The sequence below is a fragment of the Myotis lucifugus genome, unplaced genomic scaffold (assembly GCF_000147115.1).
Source record: "Myotis lucifugus unplaced genomic scaffold, Myoluc2.0 scaffold_13, whole genome shotgun sequence".
NCBI lineage: Eukaryota > Metazoa > Chordata > Mammalia > Chiroptera > Vespertilionidae > Myotis > Myotis lucifugus.
The window spans coordinates 12,431,143-12,447,696 of record NW_005871061.1 but is presented as its reverse complement, the minus strand read 5'-3'; positions in this window follow the sequence as shown (position 1 = coordinate 12,447,696).

The window sequence follows — 16,554 nt, the reverse complement described above, 5'->3', positions numbered from 1 at the left end:
GCCTAGGGACCCCACCCATGCATGAATTCGTGCACTGGGCCTCTAGTTATTAATAAAATGAAAGACTTAAGCTTTAATACTTCTATAATTACCTTAAATTTAAATAATCAATATGCCAACTGAAAGTTTGAAATTGATACCAAGAGAATATTTTTAAAGTATATGAGTGCCTAACCCAGTGGTTCCCAATGTGGAGCACATGCAAAGGGGGGAAATTTGATCTTTAAGGGGAGCAATTTGAGAATGAGTTATTAACAGTGAATTTTTTGCATTTCTTATGGTTCTAGGGGCCTCATATATAGTATATAAATATATGTTGTGACATATTTATGCATTTCAGTTCTCTATTATATGTTTTGAAACTTATTTTGCTATTTTTATATCACTTTATATTATTATTATTATTATTATTTTAACAATTTCTTAGTGATTTCTTCCTCAGTATTTCAACTGTCCTTTCGTTTTTTAATTGTTCTCTTTCATGGATGCAATTGTTCTTTGAAAGCTTATTTAGACCGAGTTAATGGCCTTTTAGGCTTCCCCCACATGAATAGGAGTTCATTTTTTGAATAATTAGAATTATATGTTACAGGATTTTAGAGATGCTTAGGTGGGGCATGGCCAAAAACGTTGGGAACCACTGGCCTAACCACTATGTTGTACACCTGAAACTAATAGAAAATAATGTTCAATGTAAAATGTAACTGAAAATATTTTTTTTTTTTAAATGGAGATAGGCAGAGTGGATTTAAAACAACTTGAGACTGTCTAGAAGAAATTCACTTCAAATTTGATGATATAAGTTGGTTGAAAGTAAGTGGATTGAAAAGAATATACCATGCTAATATTAACCAAAAGAAAGCAAGAGTAGCCTTATTAATATTATATAAAGTAGATGTCAGAGCAAAGAAAATTACAAGGTCAAAAAATGTGCATTACATGATACTATAATGGTCACTTTGCCAAGAAGACATAATCTTTAAACTATAATTATTTCAAAAATTTTTTAAATCACTTTTATAAATTTTAGACTCTTCTCAATCCTTCACCCCTTATCTCTTCTACTTGAAGTTTCCACTAAATACTATTAATTATATATTTTAGTAATCTTTAAATTGGACACCTGCTTCCCCATTCTGACACATACTTTTTCAAAGCATTCATGATTTCTTATCAGAATTAGAATTAACTCACTTAAATGAACTTTATTTTTCTCATCTCCATCCTATTCTCCACTTGTCTCCAGATTGGTTTTCCTAACATATATAACCAGCTACATTATTCCCTTGCTCACTATTATTCTGTGGTACTCTTAAATTTTTAAGATAAAATTCAAAGTTTTTAATAGACTATACAAGACCTTTTATGATTTTGTCACTGCCTATGTCTCCATCCTTTCTATTTCACTGCTGGCTTCATGATACCTTACAATAAAATAATATTCAATTTCTGTTGAATTCCCTAAATAAGTCTTGCTTCTTCATGAGTATGTCTTCACACATATCATTCCCTTTCTATGAAATGCCCTTTCTAAACCTCTTTCTGACCTTCTCCATGAAGTATGCCTGACATACACCTAACTTATCTTCCTCCCCAGGCTGTATTATACCCCAAAATGCTAGTAATATATGTCCAATTGTGCATATAGACCATTGATGTTTGGTACATACTTTTATTATATTAAATATAAGTCTCAACTAAAATTATAAATGTTTTGTCTAGCTCTATAGTTTTTTTGTATTTTTTTAAAATATGAGAATGCTCCACATTGTTTGGAATACAATAGATATTTAAGAAGTATTTGTTAATGGTGATGGAAAGAGATGACTTAAGGTCTTGAACACACAATATGATATACATGTAATGTGTTATAGAATTGTACACTTGAAACCTATATAATTTTATTAACCAATATCACTCCAATAAGTTCAATATATAAGGAAAAAGAAAAAAGAAGTATTTGTTAAATAACAATGCTTAGAACTTGATTACAAAATAATTTATAAGGCTGTCTTCCTGGTTATTTTAAAAACCTAGTGTACGTGTTTAAATTGCTATAAATGGGTGAATTTTAAAGTGTGCAGTAACATCTACTTTGTAAGACTTTCAAAAATTATTTATATATTCTATATTTTATTAATTTTCTTCATCTCATGCTATGTTTCAATGAAAAAATATTTTATTACTTTAATTATTCATTTTTCAGAAGCTTTAATTAAGAATTTACATCATTCCAAACAATATTAAAAAGGCACACAGACATCAATAAAAGGTGGTCCATGATTTTTTATGTTATTAGCTTTATTAGGATGACATTGGTTTTAGGGTCATAGAGGTTTCGAGTGTACATTACTATGATGCATGATCTGTATACTGCATTGTGTGCCCACCACCAAAAGTTAAATCCTCTTCCATTACCATATTTTGGTCCCCTGCACACTTTACTACCACCATACTCCCTTTGTTCTTGTAATCACTATACTGTTGTCTATGTCTGTGAGTTTTAGGTTTATGTCCCACATATGCGTTAAATCTTATGGTTCTTAGCTTTTTTCTGGCTGACTATTCTGCTTTGCATAATGTTATCAAGGTCCATCCATGTTGCCATAAATGGCAATATTTCATCTTTTCTTAAGGCTGGGTAGTATTCCATAGTATATTACGTGCCATATCTTCTTTATCTATTCCTCTACCGAAGAACACTTGGATTGTCTCCATTCTTGGCCACTGTGAATAATGTTGCAATGAACATAGGGGTGCATATATCTTTACAAAAAAGTATTTTTGAGTTTTGGGGGTAGATACCCAGAAGAGGGATTGTTGGGTCATATGGTAACTCCATTCTTTGTTTTTTGAAGTACCACCATGCTGTTTTCCATAGTGGTTGTACCAGTTTACATTCCCACCAGCAGTGAATGAGGGTTCCTTTTTCTCTACAACCTCTCCAACATTTGTTATTACTTGTCTTGTTGATAACAGTCATTCTAACACTTGTGAAGTGTTATTTCATTATAGTTTTTATTTGCATTTCCCAAATAGCTAGTGAAGTTGAACATCTCTTCATACATCTGCTGCCCATTTATATCTTTTTGGGAAAAGTGTCTGTTCAAGTTGTGGACAAAAAAAGGCCACGTACTAACCATAACTAACTAAAGGGGAGGCCTGTGTGGCATCCTTGCAAACTCAGAGACCTAAAGTAACCACAAAGGATGGTCTGAAATTAAAATATTTTTAATTAAAAAGTAGTTTATAGTGGGTAGTCATGTCCTAGGCCAGTATCTTCCCTGACAAATATCAACTTTGATCTTAACTGAGCCTGTTGTCTTTTTGCATCTATGATAACATACCTGTGGAATGTCAGGGTAACTTGTAACTTCCCTTTTTCTGGACCCCTCAGGGCACAACCAATGCACCAGGGTGTCAGGGAAGAGACCACAAATTCCCTCATTGTTATTGTTGACTGTTAACTATCCTGTACCCACCTATGTAAAAGAAGCATATGTCTATCATTTTACTTTATATTAAATCCCAGAGGCTTCCTCACTTTGCTACCTCTTGCCTCCCTAATCTATCACCAATGGATTTCATGTAACCCACTTATGTCTCCTCCTTGTAATGTATAAAACAAAGTGAAAAACTGTCATTATCCAGAGCATCTTCTCAATGAGTTGAGATTCTGCTTTCCAGCAATTGTTGACAGTTTGGCTCAAATAAACTCACAATAATTATTTACAGGTTTGAATGTTTCTTTTTTAAAAAATATATTTTATTGATTTTTTACAGAGAGGAAGGGAGAGGGATAGAGAGTTAGAAACATCGATGAGAGAGAAACATCCATCAGCTGCCTCCTGCACACCCCCTACTGGGGATGTGCCCGCAACCAAGGTACATGCCCTTAACCGGAATCGAACCTGGGACACTTCAGTCCACAGGCCGACGCTCTATCCACTGAGCCAACCCGGTTAGGGCTGAATGTTTCTTATGTTAACAAAGTCCTCTGCCCATTTTTTAATTGGATTGTTTGTTTGTTTGCTGTTGAGTTATATGAGTTCTTTATATATTTTGGATTTAGCCCCTTGTTGGAACTGCTGTTTGGAAATATCTCCCATTTGGTTGGTTGCCTTTTTGTTTTGTTATTGGTTTCTTTTGTTTTGTAGAAACTTTTTAGTTTGATATAGTCACATTTATTTATTTTTGCCTTTACTTCCCTTCCCTTTGGGATAAAATTCATAAAATGTTCTCTATGACCAAGGTCCATAGTTTAGTTCCTGTGCTTTCTTCTATGTACTTTATTCCAGATCTTATATTTAGGTCTTTCATTCATTTTGAACTAATTTTCGTACAAGGACAAAAATTGTAATCCAGTTTCATTCTTTTGCGTGTGGTTTTCCAATTCTTCCAGCACCATTTATCAAAGGTTCTTTCTTTTCTTCATTGTATAGTTTTGGTTACTTTGTCAAAAATTATTTGTCCATATGACTGTGGTTTTATTTTGGGGCTCTCAACTTGGTTCCATTGGTCTCTGTGGATGTTTTTCTACCAATACCATGCTCTTTTGATTATCATTGCTCTGTAGTATAATTTGAAGTTAGATATACCTCCAGCATCATTCTTTTCTCTGAGGATTGCTTTGGCTATTTCAGGTCTTTTGTGATTTCATACAAATATGATGAATTTTTGTTCTATTTCTTTAAAAACTGACATTGGGGGTGTTGATGCGATTGCATTAAATCTGTATATTGCTTTGGGTAATATGGTCATTTAAGTATGTTGATTTTTCCAAGCAATGAACAGGGCATATCTTTCCATTACATTGCCTCTTTTTCAATCTCTTTTAATAATGCATTGTAGCTTTCAATATATAGGTCCTCCACAAGTTTATTCCTAGGTATTTTATTCTTTTGGTTGCTATTGCAAAAGGAATTTTTTTCATTTATTTTTCTGAAGTTTCATTGTTAGTATATAGGAAATCAGGGAATTTTCGTACAGTGATTATGTATCCTGCAATTGTACTGCATTTGTTTGGTGTTTCTAATAGTTTTTTTTGTGGAGGCTTTAGGTTTTTCTATATACAGAATCATGTCATCTGCAAAAAGTGATACTTTTAATTCTTCCTTCCTAATTTGGATAATTTTTTTTCTTTCCATTGCCTTATTGTTCTGGCTAGGACTTCCAGAATTGTATTAAATAAAAGTGGTGAGAATGGACATCCTTGTCTTTTTCTAAATTTAGAGAAAAGAATTTCAATTTTTCACCATTGAGTATATTAGCTGAGGTTTTGTCATATATGGCCTTTATTATGTTGAGGTACTTTCCATTTATACTCATTTTGTAGAGTTTTTAATAAAAAATGAATGTTTTACCTTATCAAATGCTTTTCCTGCATCTATTTATAAGATCATATAATTTTATCCTTTGTTTTGTTAATGTGGTGTATTACATTGATTGATTTGCATATTTCGAACTATCCTTTTGCCCCTGAAATTAACTCTACTTTATTGTGATCTATTATTTTTTTAATGTATTGTTGTATTCAATTTGCTAGAATTATGTTTAGAATTTTTGCATCTATATTCATCAGACATATTTGTCTGTAGTTTTTTGTTTTGTTTTGTTTTTTGTTTTTTGTTTCTTAGTATTATCCTAGCCAGGTTTGGTATCAGGGTTATGTTGCCCTCATCAAATATGTTAGGAAGTATTGCCTCTTCTTCAATTTTTTGGAAGAATTTGAAAAAAAAAGTTATTAAATCTCTTTTGAATGTTTCATGGAATTCACTAGTGAAGCCATCTGATCCTGGACATTTATTTTTTGGGATGTTTTTTATGGTTGTTCTAATTTCCTCTGTTTATCGGTCTATTTAGATTTTCCATTTCTTCATGATTCAGTCTAGGAAGCTTATATATTTCTAGAAATGTGTCCATTTCTTCTAGGTTATTGAATTTGGTGGCATATAGTCTTTCATGGTATTTTAATATATGAGCCTTTGTGTAACTGTGTTGTCTGTTGTAACTTCTCTTTCATTTCTGATTTGTTTATATGAGTTTTTTCTCTATTTTCCTTAGTGAGCCTAGTCAGGGGGTTGTCAAATTTATTAAACTTTTCAGAGAACCAGCTCTTTGATACATTAATTTTTGTATAGTCTTTTCTAATTCATTAAATTCTGCTCTAATTTTTATTAGTTCCTTTCTTCTGCTGACTTTGGATTGCGTTTGTTCTTTTTTTTCTATTTCTTTAAGATGTAATGTTATGCCCTAGCCAGTGTGGCTCAGTTGGTTGGGTGTCCTCCTGTGCACTGAAAAGTTGCTGGTTTGATTTTTGGTCATGGTACATGCCCAGGCTGCAGGCTTGATCCCCAGTGAGGGGCACATAAGAGGCAGCTGATTGATGTTCTACTCTCACATTGATGTTTCTCTTTCTCTCCCTTCCTCTCTCTCTAAAAATCAATAACAATATTTTTTTAAATGTAATGTTAGGTTGTTTACTTGGGATAGGCCTGTAATGATATAAACTTACCTCTTATTACTGCTTTTGCTGCATTTCAGAAATTTTGAGATATCATATTATCATTTTTATTTGTTTCTATACCTTTTGATCTCACTTTTTATTTATTTCTTGACCCAGTCATTTTTTAGTAGAATGTTATTTAATCTCCACATATTTGTGGGTTTCTTTACTTCCTATTTGAAGTTGATTTTTAATGTCAAAGCATTTATAATTTCAGAGATTATGATTGGAATAATTTTAATCCTCGAGTTTTTTGAGGTTGGTTTTGTGACTCAACAAATTAATGTTCCATGTGCACTGGAGAAGAATGTATAATCTGATGTTCTGGGATGAAAGGTTCTGTAAATATAAATTACGTCCATTTGGTCTAATGTGTCATTTAAAGGTGATATTTATTTATTTTCTGTTTGAATGATCTATCAAGAGCTGTCAGTGGAGTAATAAGGTCCCTAACTATGATTGTGTTTTTCTGTGTTTCTCCCTGTAGTTCTGTCTGTAGTTGCTTTATATATTTCAGTGCTACCTGATTAGGTGCATATATATATTAAGAAGTGTTATGTCTTCTTGAAGTAATGTCCCCTTTATTATTATAAAATATCCATCTTATTTCTTGTTAGCTTGAAATCTATTTTGTCAGGTATAAGTATCAGCTTTAAAAAGGTAAGCTACACCTACTTTTCTGTGGATGTTATTTTTTTGGAGAATTATTTTCCACCCTTTCACTTTTAATCTACCTTTCCCTTTGCCGCAGCTTAGATGTGTCACCTGAAGGCAGCATATAGTTGGGTTTTGTTTTGTTTTGTTTTAATCTAATCTGCCACTCTGTGTCTCTTTAGTGGTGAATTCAGTTCATTTATATTTAGGGTAATTATTGAGGTCTGAGGATTTCCTATAGCCATTTTATCTTTTGTTTTCTGGTAGCTCTGTGCCGGGCTTCCCTCCAGCTGTGGGCAGGCACCCGGGACCCAGGCTTCCCTCCCAGCCCTGGCTTCATCAGGAAGGTCATCCGGAAGGGCGTCCAGTCTAATTAGCATATTACACTTTTATTATTATAAATATTTGATTACAATGTGTCTTAGATGATTTTCTTTGGCTTGATCTTGCTTGAGTCCTTTGATTTTCATGAATTGAGATGTTTATATACCTCAAAGGACTCAAGCAAGATCAAGCCGAAGAAGATTAGTCCAGATAAAATATAATAAAATTGTTAAGTCAAGACAAAGAGAAAATTATGAGACAAGCCAAACAAAAATGATTTGTGCTATACATGGAAACACACATAAGACTGTCACTGAATTTATTAATAGAAACCTTATGGGACAGGAGATAGTAGGTTGATATATTTAAATTTTTGAAAGAGAAAAAAATACCTTTAAAATCAAGAATATAATACATAACAAAATGTCATTGGGAAATAGAGAAATTCCAGACCAAAAAATGTGAGGGAATTTATCACCACTAGACCTGCCTTAAAAGAAATGCTAACAGGAGATCTTCAAGTTGAAAAGAAAGGACACTAAGTAATAACCTGAAAACCTATGAAAGTATAAAACTCTCCATTAAAAGTAAATAAAAAAGTCACAAAACTCTAATACTATAATGGTAGAGTGTTAATCACTTTTAATTTTACTATGGAAGTTAAAAGACAAAAGGATTAAAATAACCATGCTGTAATAATTTGTTAATAAATACTATAAAAGATAAATTGTGAACAATAGCATAAATGTGAGGAAAATAAGTAAAACAGGTTTATATACAATTGAAGTTATTATCAGCTTAAAAATTGTCATAACTAAAAGAGGTTTCATGTAAGTCTTATGGTTATCACAAAGTAAAAACTTATATCTTTTTTATAGTTACAAAAAAGATAATAGAAAGTAAACAAAGCACACTACTACAAAAAGAAAATCAAGAAGTCACTAAAGAGAATAGCAAGAGAGAAAGAAAAGAACAGAGCAATTACCAAAAAGTAAGAAAAAATTAATAAAATGTTGATAGCAAGTTTGTAACTATCAATAATTACTAAAAATGTAATTGGATTGAAAAGTTTAAGACCACTAATCATCCCAGAGATGCAAATCAAAACAACAATGATGTACCATCTCACACCTGTCAGAATGGCTATCATCAACAAATCAACAACGACAAAGGAAATGGACAGAGGGTGGAAGATGGCAGTGGGCAGGATGGAGGTGAGGTAGAGGGTGTGAGTGAGTGAAGGGGTGAAAGGAGAGTGTGTGGATGGGTGTGGCCTGTGTGTGAGTGAGTGAGGGACAGTTAAATCTGGCAGGAGTAGCAGGAGCTGACAGATCAGGCTCTCCTGGACAGGGAGCACCTACCACCACTGCGGGCACTCCCCGGGCTGTGGGGCTCGGGCATGGAGCCCACACCATCTTGAAGGGGAAAGTGGCCTTTTCTAGGAACTCATCAACACCACCACCCAGACAGACCTTGGACACTGCCCAGAACTTGGCAGCCACTCCAGTCAAAATTCTGCTGCCACACCCGCAGACCTGCAGACCCTGGGACCTCCACCTCCAAAGGTGCACCGCTCCTGCAGCAGTAAGTGCGACTTCCCCTCCAGATGCCACAGTTGCATTTTTCCAGCACCATAGTCATGCTTGTCAAGTGTGCAGGCCTCCTGAGCCCACCATCCCACAGGCCATTTTTGGGTGCCACTGCTGGGCACACTCCTATCCAAAGTAGGGCTCACTGTCCCTGCAGTAGAAATTCTAAATTCCCCCTTCCTGGATACCTGCCCACAGACACCTGGGTCATATGACTTCAGCACCAGGGCCCCTCTGAGTGAGTGTGCGCATAGCCACTGGGAGCACATGAACCCAACCAAGGGCACAAGGCCCCCGGCAATAGAAATTCGAACTTCCTCCACTCCTGGCTACCTTCCCATAGACACCTCAGTCACACGGCTTCATTGCAAGGGCCTATCTGAGTTTACCACCCTGGCAATTGGGCCCGGGGTACCTCTGTGAGCCACCACTGGGCACACGCAAATTCAACCAAGGGCTAAGCAGCAAAAACTGAGTTTTCCCACTTCACAGCTGCCGACCTCTGGACACCACAGACTCGCTTTTTAAGCGCGCAGGCCGCCTGAGCCCAAGGCCACAAAGGTGGCTCTTGGGTGCCTCTGTGAGGCCCCACTGGGAGTGCTCTTAACCAAACAAGGGCACACTGCCTGAGCAATAGAAATTCAGAATTCCCCCTTTCAGGACACCTTGGTTGCGAGGCTTCAGCACCAGGGCCCCTGCTGAGTGTGTGAGTGCTCCGCCCTGGCAAAAGGACCCTGGGTGCCTCTGTGAGCTGCCACGGGGCACACACAAACCCAAAAAAGGGCACAAGGCCCCTGGCAGTAGAAATTCAAAATTCCCTCATCCCCAGCTGCCTGCCCACAGACACATCAGTCATGCAGTTTCAGTGCAAGGGCCTCTCTGAGTGCACTGCCCTGGCGAAAGGCCCCAGAGCACCTCTATGAGCCACTACTGGGAGCTCACAAATTCAACAAGGACACAGCAGCAAAAACTGAGTCTTCTCACTTTACAGCTGCCAACCTCAGGACATCACGGTTGTGCTTTTCCAGTGCACAGGCCTCCTGAGCCCACCACCCCAAAGGTGGCTCTTGGGTGCCTCTGTGAGCCCTCGCTGGGTGCACTCATATCCAAATAAGGATAGACAGCCCTGGCAATAGAAATTTGGACTTCTCCCCCTCTGGCTTCCTGCCCACAGACACCTCAATCACACAGCTTCAATGCGAGGGCCGCTCTGAGTGCGATGCCCTGGCAAATGGCACCTGGGTGCCTTTGTGAACCACCGCTGGGCACACGTGAATCCAACCAAGAATGCAAGGCCCCAGCAGCAAAAACTAAGTCTTCCCATTCCACAGCTGCCAACCTCTGGACACCGTAGTTGTGCCTTTCCAGAGTGCAGGCCTCCTGAGCCCCACCACCCCGACAGATGACTCCTGGGTGCCACTGTGAGCCCCTGCTGGGAATGTGTGATTTCAACCAAGGGTGCAAGGCAGTAAATATGGGGACATCCCCCTCCCTGGCTGCTGATCTCTGGACACCACAGTTGCGCCTTTCCAATACGCAGGCCTACTGAGCCCGCTGCCCCTATAAGAGGCTCTTGGGTGCCTTCTTGTGCCCCAGCTGGGTGTGCTTGTATCCAAACAAGGGTGCACAGCTCCAGCAGTAGAAATTTGGACGTTCCCCTTTCTGGCTGCCTACTCACAGACACCATGGTCGAATGGTTTCAGCATGCAGGCCCCCTAAGGACACCGCCCCAGCAGGCGACTCCCGGGTGCCTCTGTGAGCTGCCACTGGGTGCACTCGTATCCAACCAAGGGCTCAAGGCCCTGCAGCAGAAACTCAGACTTCCCCCTCCTCAGCTGCTAATCTCCGGTCACTGCAGTTGCACTGATCCAGGGTGCAAGCCCCCTGAGCCCACTGCCCTGGCAGGCAGCCCCTGGGTGCTTCTCTAAACTGCCACAAGACACAACCCTGGCCACTGGCATCCAGTCCCCGCAGTAGTGCCGCCCTGGCACAAGGGCCCCTAAGCCCACTTCCCCAGAAGACGGCTCCAGGGTGCTTATATAAGCAGCCATTGGGCATGCATATCCAACCAAGAGCGCACATTTTCTGAAGCAGAAACTAGGACTTCTCCCTTCATGGGGCCGGTGGCACACCACAATCACTCTCATCCAGCTGTGGGCCCCACAAGCACATACCCCTTGCTGATGGCTCCAGGGCCCCTCTGTGTGCTCCCACTGGGCGTGTGCCTCTCCAACCAAAGATGCACAGCTCCCTCAGTAGGATCCATGGCATCCCTCTTCCAGCTGCCTACCTCTGGACAGCTTGGTGAATTACTGGGGACTTGCCTCCCTGGACAAGGTCATATTGTATCAGCCACAGACCCTGAGATTCACACATCCCCAGCTGCTGGATCCTGAACCCTTTTGTGATTCAGAGAGGGAAATCACTTTGGCCAGAGTTCCACTGCCTCAACCACAGACTATGAGAAACCCATCCCCCTCTGTCACAGGCTCCGGGCGGCTCGTAGTGAGTTGCAGAGTGATGCTAATCCAGAAAAAGTCACACAACACTGTCCAAAACTACAGTACCTGAGCCTCAGACCCCGAGACTCCTTCCTCCCAGGCCATGGACTCTGAGAACCCACAATGAGCACATACCAGTGAGACCTCAGACCACAAGAGCCAGAACCACAATCACATCCAAAACAGCTTGCACAATGAAGCCGGGGGTGAGTCACATTGCCAACCTAAGATGACACTTCATCATGAATAAGAAACTAACATTCAAGATCCAACTACTTCAAGAGAACCCAAATAGCTCAAGTAGGGAGCTCCGCTAGATCACCAAGCCCAGGAGACCTGAGAGACTGCACCTCTAGGACCACTCCCAAAAGAAGCTGCGTAGCAAAGAAGTTGGATCTAAGAAACAATTAAAACATTACAACAAACAAATGGGGAGACAAACCCCCCTCCAAAAAAAGAAAAAGTGGAATCACCAGAAAAAAAAATAAATAAAAGAGAGGCAAGCAACATGTCAGAGAAAGAATTCAGAGTAATCATTTTAAGGATGCTCAAATGTCTGGATGACAAATACACACAGCTCAAAGAGAATTATAAGGAGCTAAATGAGAATGTCACCAACATGAAAAGGAACCAAGAGGAAATGAAGAATGGCATAGCTGCAATAAAGAACACATTGGGAGGCTTAAACAGTAGATGAGAAGAGGCTGAGGACTGCAGCAGTGATTTGAAGATAAGGTAGAAAAAAAAACACAAACACAACAACAACTGGAAAAAAAACTTAAAAAGCAAGAGGACAGCCTAAGGAAGCTTTGAGACAACACAAAACGAAACAACATCCACATAATAGCAGAAGCAGAAGGAGAGGAAACTGAGCAAGGAATAGAAAACCTGTTTGAAGAAATAATGACAGAAAACTTCCCTGATATTACCAAGAAAAAAACTACACAAGTCCAAGAAGCACATAGAGTCCCAAAAAATATGAACCCAAAAAGACCAACACAAAGAAACAGCATAATTAAATTGGCAAACATCAATGACAAAGTAAGAATCTTAAAGGCTGCCAGAAAGAGACAGAAAATTACCTACAAGGAATCTCCCATTAGAGTGTCAACTGATTTCTCAACAGAAACACATCAGGCCAGAAGAGAATGGAATGAAATGTACAAAGAGATGCAAAGCAAGGGACTGAATCCAAGAATACTATACCCAGCAAAGCCATTATTCAAAATTGAAGAAGGAATCAGGAGACTCACAGATAGAAAAGGGCTAAGAGAGTTTATTACCACAAAGCCAGCATTGCAAGAAATGCTAAAGGGACCGCAGTAAAAAGAAGAAGCAGAAAGACAAGAAGAAACACAAACATTAAGAATAAAAATTACAACAAACAAGTACTTATCAATAATAACATTAAACATGAATGGATTAAATGCACCAATCAAAAGACATAGGGTAACTGAATGGATAATAAAGCATGACTCATATATTTGCTCTCTGCAAGAGACCCACCTCAGAACAAAGGATTCACACCGACTGAAAGAGAAGGGATGGAAAAATTTTTTTCAGGCAAATGGTAATGAGAAAAAAGTAGGGGTTGCAATACTTATATCTGACAAAATATACCTCAAAGTAAAGGCCATAACAAGAGATAAGAAAAGCCACTTCATAATACTAAAGGGAGCAATTCAACAAGAGGATATAACTTTGGTAAACATATATGCACCAATATAGGAGCACCCAAATATATAAAACAACTTCTGGAAGATATCAAGAGAGAGATTGATAGCAATACAATCATAGTAGGGGACTTTAATACTCTACTGACAGCACTGGACAAATCCTCTAAAGAAAAAATCATGAATCAGCAACCCTAAATGACTCACTAGATCAGATGGACTTAATGGACATCTTCAGAACATTTCACCCAAAGCTACAGAACATACACTATTCTCAAGTGCACAGGGACATTTTTAAGAGGTAGACCAAAAATTGGAATTCAGGCAAAGTCTCTTCAAATTCAAGAAGATAGAAATCATAACAAGCATCTTCTCAGATCACAATGGCATAAAACTAGAATTCAACTACAATAAAAACAATGAAAAAATCAAACACTTGGAGGCAAATAGCATGCTATTAAACAATGATTGGTTTACCAAAGAGATCAAAGAAGAAATAAAAACCATCCTGGAAACAAATGACAATAAAAACACAACCATCCAAAATCTATGGGATACAATGAAAGCAGTCCTGAGAGGGAAGTTCACAGCCCTAGAGGCCTACCTCATAAACAAGAAAAAATGGTAATAAATTATCTAACCTTGCAACTTAAAGAATTAGAAAGCAAGCAACAAGAAAAGCCCACAGTAACCAGAAGGAAGGAGATAATAAAGATCAGAGCAGAAATAAGTGATATAGAGACCAAAAAACAATACAAAACATCAATGAAACCAAGAGCTGGTTCTTTGAAAGGATAAACAAGATTGATGAACCTCTAGCCAGGCTCATCAAGAAACAGAGAGAGAGGACCCACATAAACAAAATCAGAAATGAAAGAGGTAAAGTAACAACTGACCCCACAGATATACAAAGGATTGTAATAAAATACTACGAACAACTCTACTCAAAAAAACTGGACAACCTGAACGAAATGGACACATTCCTAGAAAAATACAAACTTCCAAAGGTCAATCAGGAAGACTGAAAAAACCTGAATAGGCCGATAACTACTGATGATATTGAAACAGTAATCAAAAAGCTTCGAGCAAACAAAAGCCCTGAACTAGATGGCTTCACAGGGGAATTTTACTGAAGATTCAAAAAATAACTAAAACCAATGCTTCTCAGACTTTTCCAAAAAATTCAAGAGGAAGGTACACTTCCAAACTCTTTCTATGAAGTTAACATTATCCTAATCCCAAAACCAGATATAGATACCACAAAGAAAAAGAATTACAGGCCAATATCACTGATGAACATAGATGCTAAAATCCTCAACAAAATTCCAGCAAATTGGATCCATCATTACATTAGAAATATCAGACACCATGACCAAGTGGGATTTATTCCAGGAATGCAAGGCTGGTACAATATCCACAAATCAATAAACATGATACATCACATAAGCAAATTGAGAGACAAAAATCACATAATCATATCAATTGATGAAGAAAAGGCATTTGACACAGTCCAACACGCTTTTCTGATAAAAACTCTCAGCAAAGTGGGAATAGAGGGATCATACCTCAACATAATAAAAGCCTTACATGAAAAACCTACAGCCAAAATCATACTAAATTGGGTAAAAACTAAAAGCATGTCACCTAAGAACAGGAAAAAGACAGGGATGCCCACTTTCACCACTCCTGTTTAACATAGTACTGGAAGTGCTAGCCACAGCAATCAGAGAAGAAGAAGAAATAAATGGCACCCAAATTGGAAAGGAAGAAGTAAAATTGTCATTATTTGCAGATGACATGATACTGCATATAGCAAACCCTAAAGATTCCATCAAAAAATTATTAGACTTAATAAATAAATTTGACAATGTAGCAGGATACAAAATTAATGCCAAGAATTCTATGGCATTTTTATACACCAATAGTGAACTTACAGAGAGATTAAAGAAACAATCCCATTTACCATTGCACCAAAAAAAAAAAAATTAGGATACCTAGGAATCAACTTAACTAAGGAGGTAAAAGACCTCTACTCAGAAAACTGCAAGGACGTTGAAAAAAGAGATAAAGGAAGACATAAATAGATGGAAGTACATACCATGTTCATGGCTTGGTAGAATCAACATCATTAAAATGCCCATACTACCCAAAGCAATCTATAGATTCAATGCAGTCCCCATTAAAATACCAACAGCATACTTCACAAACCTAGAACAAACTTTCCAAAAATTCATCTGGAATTTAAAAAGACCCCGAATAGCTGCAGCAATCCTGAGAAAGAAAAACAATGTAGGTGGGATCTCAATACCAGATATACAGCTGTATTGCAAAGCCACTGTTCTCAAAACTGCCTGGTACTGGCATAAGAACAGACATATAGACCAATGGAATAGAATAGAGAACCCAGAAATCGACCCAAACCACTATGCTCAATTAATATTCGACAAAGGAGGCAAGAGCATACAATGGAGTCAAAACAGTCTCTTCAATAAATGGTGTTGGGAAAATTGGACAGATACATGCAAAAAAATGAAACTAGACCACCAACTCACACCATACAAAAATAAACTGAAAATTGCTAAAAGACTTAAATGTAAGACGGGAAACATAAAAATATTATAGGAATCCACAGGCAGCAAAATCTCATACATAAGCCAAAACAATGTCTTCACCGATACAGCTCCTAGGGCAATGGAAACTAAAGAGAAAATAAACAAATGGGACTACATCAAAATAAAACGCTTCTGCACAGCAAAATAAACCATCTACAAAACAGCGAGATAGCCCACTGCATGGGAGAACATATTTGTCAATGTTATCACTGATAAGGGTTTAATCTCCAACATTTACAGGGAACTCATACAACTTAACAAAAGGAAGATAAACAATCCAATCCAAAAATGGGCAAAGGACCTAAATAGATACTTTTCTAAAGAGGACATAAGGAAGGCCAAGAGACATATGAAAACATGCTCAAAGTCACTAATCATCTGAGAGGTGCAAATCAAAACGACAATGAGGTACCATCTCACACCTGTCAGAATGGCTATCGTCAGCAAATCAGCAAACGACAAGTACTGTCAAGGATGTGGAGAAAAAGGAACCCTCATGAACTGCTGGTGGGAATGTAGACTGGTGCAGCCACTATGGAAGACAGTATGGAGGGCCAGAAAACCTTAAAAAGCTGGACAATCGTATAAACTGTGATTTAACTTCTAGGAAGAAATCCCAAGAAACTCGGGCAAGCAATCCGAAAGGATAAAGGCTCTGTTATATTCATATCAGGGCAGTCCACAATAGCGCTAAAA